Source organism: Leucoraja erinacea, chromosome 4 (assembly GCF_028641065.1).
Source record: "Leucoraja erinacea ecotype New England chromosome 4, Leri_hhj_1, whole genome shotgun sequence".
Classification (NCBI taxonomy): Eukaryota; Metazoa; Chordata; class Chondrichthyes; order Rajiformes; family Rajidae; genus Leucoraja; species Leucoraja erinaceus.
Window position 1 is genome coordinate 32,849,147 of NC_073380.1, and position 13,531 is coordinate 32,862,677.

At 43.6% G+C, this 13,531-nt stretch overlaps 1 protein-coding gene across 1 annotated transcript in view; it reads left to right on the forward strand.

The window, feature by feature from the left end:
• Nucleotides 1–13,531, forward strand: part of LOC129696256 (cytochrome P450 7B1) — a 216,325-nt gene that overhangs the window by 149,553 nt on the left and 53,241 nt on the right.

Genomic DNA, 13,531 nt, shown 5'->3' on the forward strand with positions numbered 1-13,531 from the left:
GAATAGTTACAGGGAAACAAGTTTGGAAATGGGACTAATAGGAATGCTCAAAGAGCCATCATAGCCTAAAAGGGCCAAATGGCCTCCTTCCTTGTCATAGGAAAATATGAGATATAAATATTTTTTTATATACCCAACCTTCATTTCATCACTGACATTGTTGCTAATGAACTTTTAAAGGTTTAATATTATCAACCTGTCATATTGATTCTTTAGTTTAATTTAGAGATACAGCGCGGAAACAGGCCCTTCGTCCCAGCGATTCCCGTCCACTAGCATTATCCGACAAGCAACAATTTACAATTATACCAAGCCAATTAACCTACCAAACCTATACGTCTTTGGATTGTGGGAGGAAACCAGAGGTTAAAGCTTCTTTCCACCAAAATTAATGATTTCTCAGGTATATTCGCTTTAATTCATACTTTCCTCGATCTTTGCCTTCACTGCAGTGAAGTCTCTATTCTGATAGAACTTTATTTGATGGGCAGCTGCACTTTGTCGTGTCCTATACACGTACAAGTCCAATTGTCTTTTAAAAGAGTCAAGAGAGTATTATTGTCATGTGTCCCAGATAGGACAATGAAATTCTTGCTTGTTGCAGCACAACAGAATATTGTATGCATAAATACAGAGCAGTTCAGTGTGTCTATATTGCATAGACCATATATATATACATAAGTAAACAGATAAAGTGCAATAGGCTGTTATAGTTCAGACTTTGGTTGATGTCGTGTTAAAAGATTTTTCAACAAATTTTGATCAATTGGGATGCAGCGTTTCATTTATCTAAGCTGGAACTGCTTACTCTTCTTGCTATCAGAACCTAAATTAGTTTCTTTAAAGTTTTGGATGAAAGAACAATCTTATAAATGGTACTGGTATAAAGGAAAGAAGGGTAAGGTTTGCATTTTATTTGATCATGGTGTCACTGGAATTTTTGTATGTTGGAAGGAACTTTTTTTTTCAAATGCATGCAGAAACAAAGCCTTGAGGATGAAGGAATTGTCTGTAGACCTCCGAAACAGAATTGTGTCAAGCCACAGATCTGGGGAAGGGTATAAAACAATTTCTGCAGCATTGCAGGTCCTGAAGAGAACAGTGGCCTCCGTCATTCTTAAATGGAAGAACTTTGGAACCACCAGGACTCTTCATAGAGCTGTCCGCTTGGCCAAACTGAGCAATCGGGGGAGAAGGGCCTTGGTCAGGGAGGTGACCAAGAACCCGATGGTCACTCTGACAGAGCTCTAGAGTTCCTCTGTGGAGATAGGAGAACTATGTCTGCAGCACTCCATCAATCAGGCCTTTATAGTAGAGTGGCCAGATGGAAGCCACTCCTCAGTAAAAGGCACATGGCAGCACGCTTGGAGTTTGCCAAAATGAATGAGAAACAAAATTCTCTGGTCTGATGAAACCAAGATTGAACTATTTGGCCTGAATGCCTAGCGTCATATCTGGAGGATAACTGGCACCGCTCATCACCTAGCCAATACCATACCTACGGTGAAGTATGGTTGTGGCAGCATCATGCTGTGGGGATGTTTTTCAGCGGCAGGAACTTGGAAACGAGTCAGGATCAAGGGAAAGAGGAATGGAGCAAAGTACAGAGAGATCCTTGATGAAAACTTGCTCCAGAGTGTTCTGGATCTCAAACTGGGGCAGAGGTTCACCTTCCAACAGGACAACGACCCTAAGCCCACAGCTAAGACAATGCAGGAGTGGCTTCATGACAATCTGTGAATGTCCTTAAGTGGCCCAGCCAGAGCCGGAACTTGAACACGATCGAACACTTTGGAGGGACCTAAAAATAGCTGTGCATCGACGCTCCCCATCCAACCTGACAGAGCTTGAGAGGATCTGCAGAGAAGAATGGGAGAAATTACCCAAATACAGGTGTGCCAAGCTTGTAGCGTCATACCCAAGATGACTTGAGGCTGTAATCGCGGCCAAATGTGCCTCAACAAAGTACTGAGTAAAGGGTCTCAATACTTATGTAAATGTGATATTTCAGTTATTTCTTTTTAATTACTTTGCAAACATTTCTAAACACTTGTATTTGCTTTTTTATTATGGAGTTATCATCATCGGCGGTCACTCAAAATGAGTGCGACTGTCCTCTCCTCTCCATTGGGTTGTCTATTTGTGGGTCTGCAGATGTCTGTCGAGGCCGATCTGCTCACCTTGGTGCAACGTGGACAGTGGAGACTGGCGGTGTTTGTTGTTGAGCCCCCTTCTCTCTCTCCATACGGTGCTGTCGCTTTGTCTCTGCGACACGGCATACTTACATTTCGTTACTTGCAGCTCCTTCCTGCACGGATTTCCTCCAGGAGAGCCTGTCTAGTGCAATGTGCTCCCAGTTGTGATGTGGAATTTCTTCAGACTGTTCTTGATGTTGTCCTTGAAGTGTTTCTTCCTTCAATTGAGAGTACAGGATTTGTTTATGGAGGTGTATGTTGGAAATGTGGATGACATGGCCAGTCCATCGAAATTGTTGCTGCATTATTGTGGTGGTTTATCTGGTTATGTTGGCTTGTCCCAAAACACTGATGTTGGTGTGTTTGCCCTCCCAGCTGATCCTCAGAATCTTTCGTAAGGATCTTTGATGATATTTTTCCAGAGCAGCAGACATGATATTCACCGCAAGCCAACTCCTGGAAAAATGCCGTGAACAATGGTAGCCTTGGCCTTCATATACCTGACAAAGGCTTTTGACTCGGTAGACCGCCAGGCTCTTTGGAGCATACTATCAAGGTACGGTTGCCATTACAAGTGCATCAGAATCTTGAGGCTTCTACATGATGGTATATCGGTCACAGTGCTCAGCAACTGCAGCTCTGTTTTGAGCCCTTCACTGTGGAAACGGGGGTCAAACAGGGATGCATCATCGCACCCACCCTGTTTGTCGTCTTCATTGCTGCCATACTTCACCTCATTGGTGAAGCGCTGCCACAGGGGATTCCAATCTTCTACAGAACTGACGGTGGGCTCTTCAACCTTAATAGGAAGATAGCAAGAGCAAAGTCAGTTACACCGCCATCATGGAGCTTCAGTACATGGACGACTGTGCCATTGCAGTACACTCTGCAGAAGACCTCCAGGGCATCCTGAATGCCTTTGCCAAGGCATACAGAGCTATGGGCCTAGCCTTAAATCTCAAGAAGACACAGGTCCTACATCAATCTCCACCCAACCAGCCGTCTACCCAGCCAACTATAAAAGTGGACGACACCACTCTTGAAAATGTTGACCACTTCCCCTACCTTGGCAGCATTCTTTCCTCAAAAGCTGACATCGACTCTGAGGTCAACCATTGCCAGCGGAGCACTCAGGAAAAGAGTCTTTGAAGACCGAGACCTAAAGGCTCAAACAAAACGGCTGGTCTACAGAGCCATGCTGTTGTATGGAGCCGAGTCATGGACCAGCTACAGCTCCTATCTGCGAGCCCTGGGACAATTATGGGGTATTCTGTGTAGATTGAAGATAAAACAAAATGAATTTAATCAATTTTAGAATAAGGCCTTAATGTAACAAAATGTGGAAAAGGTGAAGGGGTCTAAATACTTTCTGAATGCACTGTACATTTCTTAGTGCTGCAGAGACACAGTTTGTTTTGCGTTCACTGTGACCTAAGACACTCCCTTTGGATATTAATGAATAAAGTGCTAATTCTATTATTTGAATGAGGATGGGAGTTGATCAGTGGTGAAGCATTATTATCTATAATCTCTCCCACATTACTCATATGCACACAACTTTGGCATTGAATCTTTTTATTAACGATAATGTGACTTTTGCTTGGGCAACATGCTGGGATATGTTAGGGTGGGTTAGGTACTGCTGGTCCTCCGTCCTGCCTATCAGATGTGAAGAGCCACTGATTGACTTTTATGGAAACCAGCTTCCAATCTATGGTATTAAGATAAGCTTTGGAAGAAAGTCTTGTGAACACTTGACGAGCCCAAATCATGGGAGGACACTTCCTCCTCGTAGTTCCAGTAAGTTAACTTCACTTGCAAAGTCTCTTATACTTTTTACTGAGTTTGATACCTGTGGTAGGGCCCCAATTTGATTGACATAAATATCTAATTACTACTTGCACTGCGATATAACTATGTCATATTAGGTAGTGTGACATAAAAGTGCTATTTCTGTTATGGAGCTGAGTCATGGAATAGGCGACGTTTCAGGTCGAGACCCTTTGTCAATCTGAAGAAGGGTCTTGACCCGAAACGTTGCCTATTCCTTCGTTCCATAGATGCTGCCTCACCTGCTGAGTTTCTCCCATTATTTTTGTCTACCTTGGATTTTTCCAGCATCTGCAGTTCTTTCTTGAGCATATTAGGGAGAATCATGTAATATAAATAGTACTTTTTGGTCACATCATCTAATAGGAATAGCAAAGATTTATCATTTATCTCTTTTATCAGATCAGATGACTTTTGGGCTGAATAAAATGACCAACATTGTTGTTTTTGAAAAGTGATTTTCCCACTTGAACTATAAGGTAATATAAGATCATTTTAATTTCAATTGATGAGTTTTCTTGTCGATTGTTTTATAATAATAAATGCCATGAAATGCTGATATATATTTTCCGAATTGCATTACACAGCTCCAATTATCTTCGTAATCTTGAGATATTAGGCTGCATTTGTTATTTGGTGGAGAAAATATGTCTGTTCAAAATACAAACTTAGAGGTGCACCTTGAAATTCATCATTGTTAATGTTAAATGCTGAAAAAAAGTTATTGCTGTGTATTAAAACATACCCAAATTCAATTCCACAGAGCATAAGGCACAGCTGCTACAATTTGGGATTTAGAGCTGCTGTCCAAAGTTCAACCTCGCCAAAATTAATTAAAATACATGACATCTTACAACCTAATTACTATTAATTAATTATATTTCATTGCAACAATTAGTGCTACTAATTAATAATACATATATAAATTTTAACTTTTAACCTTTTGAATATAGATAGAAGGGCTACATTTTCCCGAAATTGAGAAGACTTATCTTTCCCTTTCCCAGTAAGGTGTCTATCTGCTTGACCTTTGATTGACCTACCAGAAACAAGGTACCAGAGTGGCACCAGCTTCAGGCATCTTCGAGAAGGGAATGACAGTGGATCTTTGGCAGCATTACAAAATCATTAGAGACCCTTTTTGGACATAAAAACATAGAAAATAGGTGCAGGAGTAGGCCATTCGGCCCTTCGAGCCTGCACCGCCATTCAATATGATCATGGCTGATCATCCAACTCTGTATCCTGTACCTGCCTTCTCTCCATACCCCCTGATCCCTTTAGCCACATGGACCACATCTTAAATATAGCCAACAAACTGTCCTCAACTACTTCCTGTGGCAGAGAATTCCAGAGATTCACCACTCTCTGTGTGAAAAATGTTTTCCTCATCTCGGTCCTAAAAGATTTCCTCCTTATCCTTAAACTGTGACCCCTTGTTCTGGACTTCCCCAACATCAGGAACAATCGGGACCTTGTAGAAGACCCTATCATGTCTCTGGCTTCAGTCAGTAATCCAGAACGGGCCTTGCCTCAGCAGTAGAAATCAGTCAGGAAACCAAGATAGGACACAAAGTGCTGGAGTCACGAAGCAGATTAGGCAGCCTCTATGGAGAACATGGAATGATGACATTTTGGGGCAGACCCTTCTTCGGACAGGAAACCCAGGTGTGTTTGTTCAACTCCCAAGTCATTCTTTGAATGCTCTGCAATATTTCCTGTGGGAAATGTGAACAATGCACATCTGAATCATTAACATCTCTTAGAGGTGACGTTTCTGTATGATCACGGCAAGTTCCCTCTCTCAGCCACTTCTCTGTTGGTTTCAGATGGTATCAATACAAGATACCAATCACAACATGCAATTGGGTTGACGTGTTTACAGGACGGGGAAAGATAAGGTTCAGCACACAAGACAGAACAGAGGTTACGTCGGGATAATCAGTTGCAAAATTCTTCCATACGGATCAGATTAATGTTTTTTCACATTGGCAGAAGTTCAGATATTTCAAAATATTTTATTTTGCAAATTGCTGTAATTGTAACTTCAAAGTAGAAGGTAACTATATGAAAAAGAGAAGTGCATATTTTTTAATAAGCACTTCATTTATATTTAGAGGACAGATTTCCAAGTAGGATATAATCTACATGAGAAGTGGCAGTTTCTTTGGGATATACTGGAGTGTTCTCATGAGGCTGCATGCATGTCACTTTGTATTTCTTGACACTTAATGGCATCAGAATGATCTCTTGTTTGTAAAAGGCTGAAAATTGAGCCCTATTTCTTTACTAAGTGAGCATCGTAAGTTGAATTAGCGTTAGATTTTCTCCTTTGCTACACACAATCTTTGACATGGTGTTTAATAGTGTTAAGCCTACCGCTGCTGATCTAAACGATGACCCTCGCGTCTCCATGATAGCGAAACGTCTCTCTGATGTGAATTCATGGACCCGGAGCATTAAGTTAATTTTACCCTGGATAGTTGAGTTGCGTCTTTTTTTACCCCGCGGAAATACTGTGAAGAATACAGATTTTGACCAAATGACAGAGCGTGGAGGGTACAATTAGGTGCATTAAATTAGAATATGACAAAAAGCCTATCTAAATATTTGTCACAATGTTACCTATTCAATGTAATGGTCTGTTCATGAAGTGAAAGCAGACAACCACGGGCACTTAATTTTCTGAATAATAGGTGAGTTTTCATGATCCTTTATCAGCTTTGAAGGGATAATTGAGGACATGGTGTAAGTTGTCATAGGTCAAGATTTGATGATTTGGTTTATAATCTAGGATTAGACCTTGCTTCATTTCCATTTTACACAGAATTAACTCTATGAATACTCAGCATCAACTGCATTTTTTTGACTCAAGACAGGCACCAACAGAGCTCTTGCATTGGATCAAATGCCTGCATTCCCAGCTGGGGAATGGAAAACAGAAAGATGTGAGGGGAATGCAATATGCTGAATTATTAATAATGCCATTTAAAGTAATAAATAGGTATAATTTATTTCTATAAAGGAAACACAGCAGCACTGGGTTAATGTGGCTGTATAAATGTCTGTGCAATGTACAGTAGTAAAACCCCATGATCCTACGATCTTTGATTAGATTTGAGCCAGTAAATATCTTGTGATTAATCAAAATGGGTTGTTCTGCATGTAGTATAAGTCACCTTCACAGATGGGATGCAAATGTCTGCATTGTTTGCTGAAATTATTTTGTCTCTTGTCACCTATTTCCATCGCTGGAAAGGATCGGCAAGAGAAATGAATCATTTGTTATTTCATTGTTCAAACTAGCCAACCATTAAACAAAGCAAAAGGAAACACCCCCGATGTGATGGGAACAAACCAAGAATGTCAAGCTGAGAAGGGACTGACATGCTTGTACTTGGCACGTATGAATGGCCTTGCTATTACAGCAGGGTTTCATATGCTGTTGTATGTTTATGAAGTAATCATTAAGAATACCATCATCCATGTTTGTATTACATTAGGTGTAAAATCCTGTAATGACTACATTGTACATTTTGTTGTTTAGATAAGACTAAAATCCCAGCAATAATTGAGGAAACAATTTTCCCAGTGGGCACTAAAACACCGAAAACTGTTAACCCAATATTTCTACAGCAGCTGCTTCATTTCGTAGAGGAGTGGAAAGATTTCTTGCTCAATGTTTATTTTCCAATTACTTTGTTGAATGATGCAGTTAGTGGAGCTGCTGCCACACAACTGCAGCATCCTGTCTTTCATCCTGACCTCTGGCCACTATCTATGCAGAGTTCAAACATTCTCCCTCTGACTGTTGGTGTTTACATCAGGTGGTTTGGTTTGCTCCGGAATCCTAAAGACGTGTGCTTGTCGATTAATTAGCAACTGTAAATTTGCCCTTGTGTGTAAGTGAGTCGTGGAATCTGTGGGGATTGATGAGAATGTGGAGTAAATAATAAAAAAAGGATTTGTGTAGATGAATGTAAACTGGTGTTTACAGTGCAGAATCGATGGGCTAACGGGCGTACTTCCATGCTGCATAACTATGAATGAGTGAATGCTGCAATACTGGGAGGAGTATAAATAAGTGCATGCAGTGGGATTAGAGGAACCTGAGTAGCCTGATGATGAACAATGTCTACAGGAAGCATGTTCGTTGTGCATGGAGTCTCTCCAGAGCCAAAGACATGCACTTCTGACAAGACTTACAAGGGAAGACTGAGAATAAGAGTGCAGTCTCCTAGCCTGCTCAATCTCTCCCTATAGCTCAGGCCCTCGCACCCTGGCAATATCTTTGTAAATCTTCTCTGCACTCTTTGAAGCTTAATGGTATCTTTGCCATAGTAGGGCGACCAGAATGGGACACAATACCCCACGTGTGGCCTCATAAACATCTTGGACAATTATACATTGGTGATCATTTTCCAATGTTCTATAGACTCTAGATCAGTTGCTGTGGACTGGAGGGTAGTTAATGTAACCCCACTTTTTTAAGAAAGGAGGGAGAGAGAAAACGGGGAAATAAAGACCAGTCATCCTTACATCAGTAGTGGGGAAGATGCTTGAGTCGATTATTAAAGATGTTATAGCAGTGAATTTGGAAAGCAGTGACAGGATCAGTCAGAGTCAGCATGGATTTGTCAAAGGGACTTACTTGACTAAGCATGCTTGACGAATCTTCTGGAATTTTTTGAGGATATAACTAGTACAACAGATATGGGTGAGCCAGTGGATGTGGTGTATCTAGACTTTCAAAAAGCCTTTGACAAGGTCCCACACAAGAGATTCGTGTGCAAAATTAGAGCAGACAGGAAGCAAAGAGTAGGAATTAACGGGTCATTTTCAGAATGGCAGGTAGTGCAGTGGGGTGCCGCAAGGCTCAGTGCTGGGACCAGTTATTTACAATATATATTGATGATTTAGACGAGGGAGTTAAATGTAACATCTCCAAGTTTGTGGATGAAACAAAGCTGGGTGGCAATGTGAGCTTCGAGGAAGATGCTATGAGGCTGCAGGGTGACTTGGATAGGTTGGGTGAGTGGGCAGATGCATGGCAGATGCAGTATAATGTGAATAAATGTGAAGTTATCCACTTTGGTGGCAAAAACACAAAGGCAGATTATTATCTGAATGGTGTCAGATTAGGAAAGAGGAGGTGCAATGAGACCTGGATGTCCTTGTACATCAGTCACTGAAAGTAAGCACGACTCATTTACACACAGCAGGCAGCTAGAAAGCAAATGGCCTTTATAGCAAGAGGATTTGAGTAAAGGAGCAAGGAGATTGTACTGCAGTTGTACAGGGTCCTGGTGAGACCGTACCTGGATTAATGTGTTCAGTTTTGGTCTCCTAATTTGAGGAAGGATATTCTTGCTATCGAGGGAGTGCAACGTAGGTTCACCAGGTCAATCCCAGGATGCCGGGACTGACATATGATGAAAGAATGGGTCGACTGGGCTTGCATACACTGGAATTTAGAAGAATGAAAGGGAATCTTATAGGAACGCTAATAGAGACTAAGTGGGACCCGTTGGGTCCCAGTCACATGGGCCTGGTCCCCCAACGCAACCCATTCCCCAATGCAACATTCCACCACTCACCTGTTCCCCCCAACGCAACGGCTGGAGCGTTCTGTAGCCGGGGGATGGGGACGGCTTCAGGCGGGGCCTGTTGGGTGTGGGGGAGGGGGGCTGTGTGAGGGAGGGGGGGAGAGTGTGTGTGGGGGGGGGGGGGGGGTGTGTGTGTAGATGAGGGGGTGTGTGGGGTTGTGAGAGTAGGGGGGGTGTGCGGGTAGGGGAGGGGGGTGTATGTGGAAGGGGGAGGGGTGGGTGGGTGGTTAGGGGGAGCGTGGGGGAGGGGGTTTGTGGGAGAGGGTGTGTGGGGGAGGGGGTGTATGTGGGGGGAGGCGTGTGGGTGGTAGGCGTAGTGTGGGGGAGGGGGGTGTGTGGGGAGGGTGGTGGAGGGGAGAGTGGGGGTGTTGAGGAGCGGGTGTGTGGGGGAGGGGGGTGTAGGGGAGGGGGGGTTGTAGGGAGAGGGGGGGGGTGTGTGGGGAGGGGGTGGGTGTCGGGGTGTGGGGGGGGGGGTGTGGGCTCACCGGTTCCCGGCTCCAGCACCAACTCCGACACCAACTACACTCCTGGCTCCAGGACCCGGCTCCGGACTCACCCAGCTGCTCCCGTCCCCAGCGCCTGTCGCACTCACAGACCCCGCCTGCGAACACAGCCCGCCCCCGCCCGCGGAACACAGCTCACACTCCGCTGCTTCAGCTGTATTCTCGGCGGCTTGTGGACGGGCGTGGATGGCGGCTTGTGGGTGGGCGGCTTCAAAAGGTGCTCACAGACTCAGCCCTGCCTCCGGGACTTTATTCTTCAGCGGGTGCCGGAAGGGACTTTACCTTCATGGTGACTGACAGACAGGCGAGAAGACCAATCTGCTGATCTCACGATTATTTAAACCTTCATAACTTTTGTAATCTTCCACCGATCGGAACAAAACGTGGTGCGCTTGGAGCAGAGGAGAACGGTGAGTAAGGTGGCAAGTAATCCTAGCGATTATAGGGTAGCGTTTTTGCTCAATTTTAAAAACATCGCAGGCCAGAAGTGGTCAAGATGAAAGTTTTAGTAATAAGATAGATAGATAGATAGTTAGATAGTTAGATAGATAGTTAGATAGTTAGATAGATATAGTTTAGTTTAGAGATACAGCGCGGAAACAGGCCCTCCGGCCCTCCATCAACACTGTCCTACACATACTAGGGTCAATTTGCACATACACCAAGTCAATTAACCTACATACCTGTACTTCTTTGGAATGTGGGAGGAAACCGAAGATCTTGGAGAAAAACCAAGCTGTCACGGGGAGGACGTAAAACTCCGTACAGCACCTGTAGTCGGGATTGACCCCGGATATCTGGTGCTGCAAGCGCTGTAAGGCAGCAGCTCTATTGCTGTGCCACCGTGGCCGCACTAAAAGATCCGGTGGCCCACCGAATCCGCGCCGAGCAGCGATCCTCGCACACTAGCACTTTCCTACGCATACTAGGGACAATTCACAATTTTACCAAAGCCAATCAACGTACAAACCTGTACGTCTTTGGAGTGTGAGAGGAAACTGGACCTCCCGGAGAAAACCCATGTAGGTCACTGGGAGAATGTACAAACTCCGTACTGACACTACCCTTAGTCAGGATCGAACCCGGGTCTCTGGCGCTGTTATGCAACAACTCTACCATGTGCCACCGTGACGCCCCTGTAAAATTCTTAAGGGATTGGACAGGCTAGATCCAGGAAAAAAATTCACGATGTTGGGGGGGGGGGGGGGGGAGCCCAGAACCAAGGGTCACAGGAGCCCAGAACCAAGGGTCACAGTTTTAAGAATAAAGGGTAGGCCATTTAGAACTGAGGTGTGGAAAAACTTTTTCTCGAAGAGAGTTGTAAATCTGTGGAATTCTCTGCCACAGAAAGCAGTGGAGGCCAATTCACTGAATGTTTTCAAGAGAGAGTTAGATTAGTTCTTACTGCTAATGGAATTCAGGGATAAGGGGGATAAAGCTGAATGAGGTACTGATTTTGGATGATCAGCCGTGATCATATTAAATTGTGGTGCTGGCTCAAAGGGCCAAATGGCCTACTCCTCACCTATTTTCTATGTTTCTTACAATGACGTGCCAACATCTGTACTCAATTCCCTGACTCATGAAGGCCACCTTCACCACCTTATCTAACTGATTCCACTTTCACGAAACATTGTACTTCCACTCCTACATCCCTCTGCTGTACAAAACTCACCAGGGCCCTAACTATTCACTAAGAATGTCCTGCCCTGATTTGACTTTCCAAAATGTAACACCCCACATTTATCTGAATTAAACTCCATTAGTCATTACTCAGTCCACTTGTCCAGTTGATCAAGATCTCGTTGAATTCGTAATAATAATCTTCACTGTCTACAGTTCCAGTTATTTTTGTGTCATCTGCAAACTTATTGATAATGTCGTGTACATTCTCATCCAAATCATTGACATAGATGACAAATAGCGATGGGCTCAGCACTGATTCCTGAGGCATACCACTAGTCACAGGCCTCCAGTCGAAAAACAACACACCATCACCCTGAAGCTATTTCTGCATTCAGTTTGCTACTTCTCCCTGAATGCCATGCAATCTAGCCTTACAGAGCAGCCTGCCATGTGGAGTCCTTATCAAAGGCCTTTATTAAGTCCATGCTATGACTACGTCCATGCCCTCATCAACCTTCCTTCCTGATAACATCTTTAAAAAAACGGAATCAAATTTGTGAGATACAATCTCCCACACACAAAACCATGCTGTCGTGGTGAATGTGATTACATAAATGCTACCTTATCCTGATGCACAATGTTTTAATCATTTCTTTGAGTGTTTGCATTTGTCAAACTTGATATTAACTGTAGATATCTAGCAGGTAGTGAAATAATTCTAAATAAATCATCATATTTAGCACATGTTTGCAGGAAATGATACCTGTGGATATCTGTTCAATTCCGAAATGCAGATATTTTTTTCTTGAAATGATCTGATATATCAAGTTCCACTCAATTCCACTTGTCTTACATCATCCTATTGTAAGTGCAAATTGAGATTCAAAAGGAAGGACATGGTGAAAAAATATGTAATCGTGTTAATGCAGGTAATTGTTTTGAGAATTTGTTGCTTTATTCTGCAGCTACAGCAAGATTTGAGTGGTTCTTTTTAAAATTTATTTGGTGTATGTTATTAATATAATATCACCAATGATTATAGAACTAGTGTCTTAAAATAGTTTACTATACCTTACAAATATGCTGAATCTCAGAATGTTGACATTTAACATTTACAAATGAACTAACAATATGTATAACTGAGGAAGCTTTGAACAATAACATTTACCACAAAGGAGATCTTGGTGAATTGGATGATAGGTGAATTTCTACTCATCGTTTACTGATCATTTGATTTGCAGAATAGCTGCAGAAGCCACACAAGCATTGTGTGAATACTGTTTACGCCATTTATGCTGTGTTTTACTTCGGAGTCACGTGAGTGACTTCGTGAAGAACCCCGCTTCCACGCATGCGTGTCATATCGCTACACGCATTGCAACGAGTCACACAGGGGGAACGGCGTTCCCCAAGCGGGAGAATTTGAAAGTCGGGAACAGCAGGTAAGAGACTCTGCGTTTCCCTCTTTTACTACTTACTTTTAGGTGGCTGCGGAAAGCTGGCGGGGAGACCCGTGGAGGGCGAGCAGCCGGCAGCAGCAACAGCACGAGTTCCCTGGAGGGGAACAACCTGTGCCCGACTTTGCTCCCGCACCGGCAAAATTCACCTCTCGGCCGGGCGGGAAGCAAAGTAAAGAGGTCCCGTATGCCAGTCTCAAGCGAGACTGACTTGGGACCAGTCGCTAGCAGCCAGCGCAGAGGCTGCGGGACAGACAGCACGGACCAGCGGTACCGGGGCTCGAAACGCTCAGCGAGTGCAGCGGCACTTATGG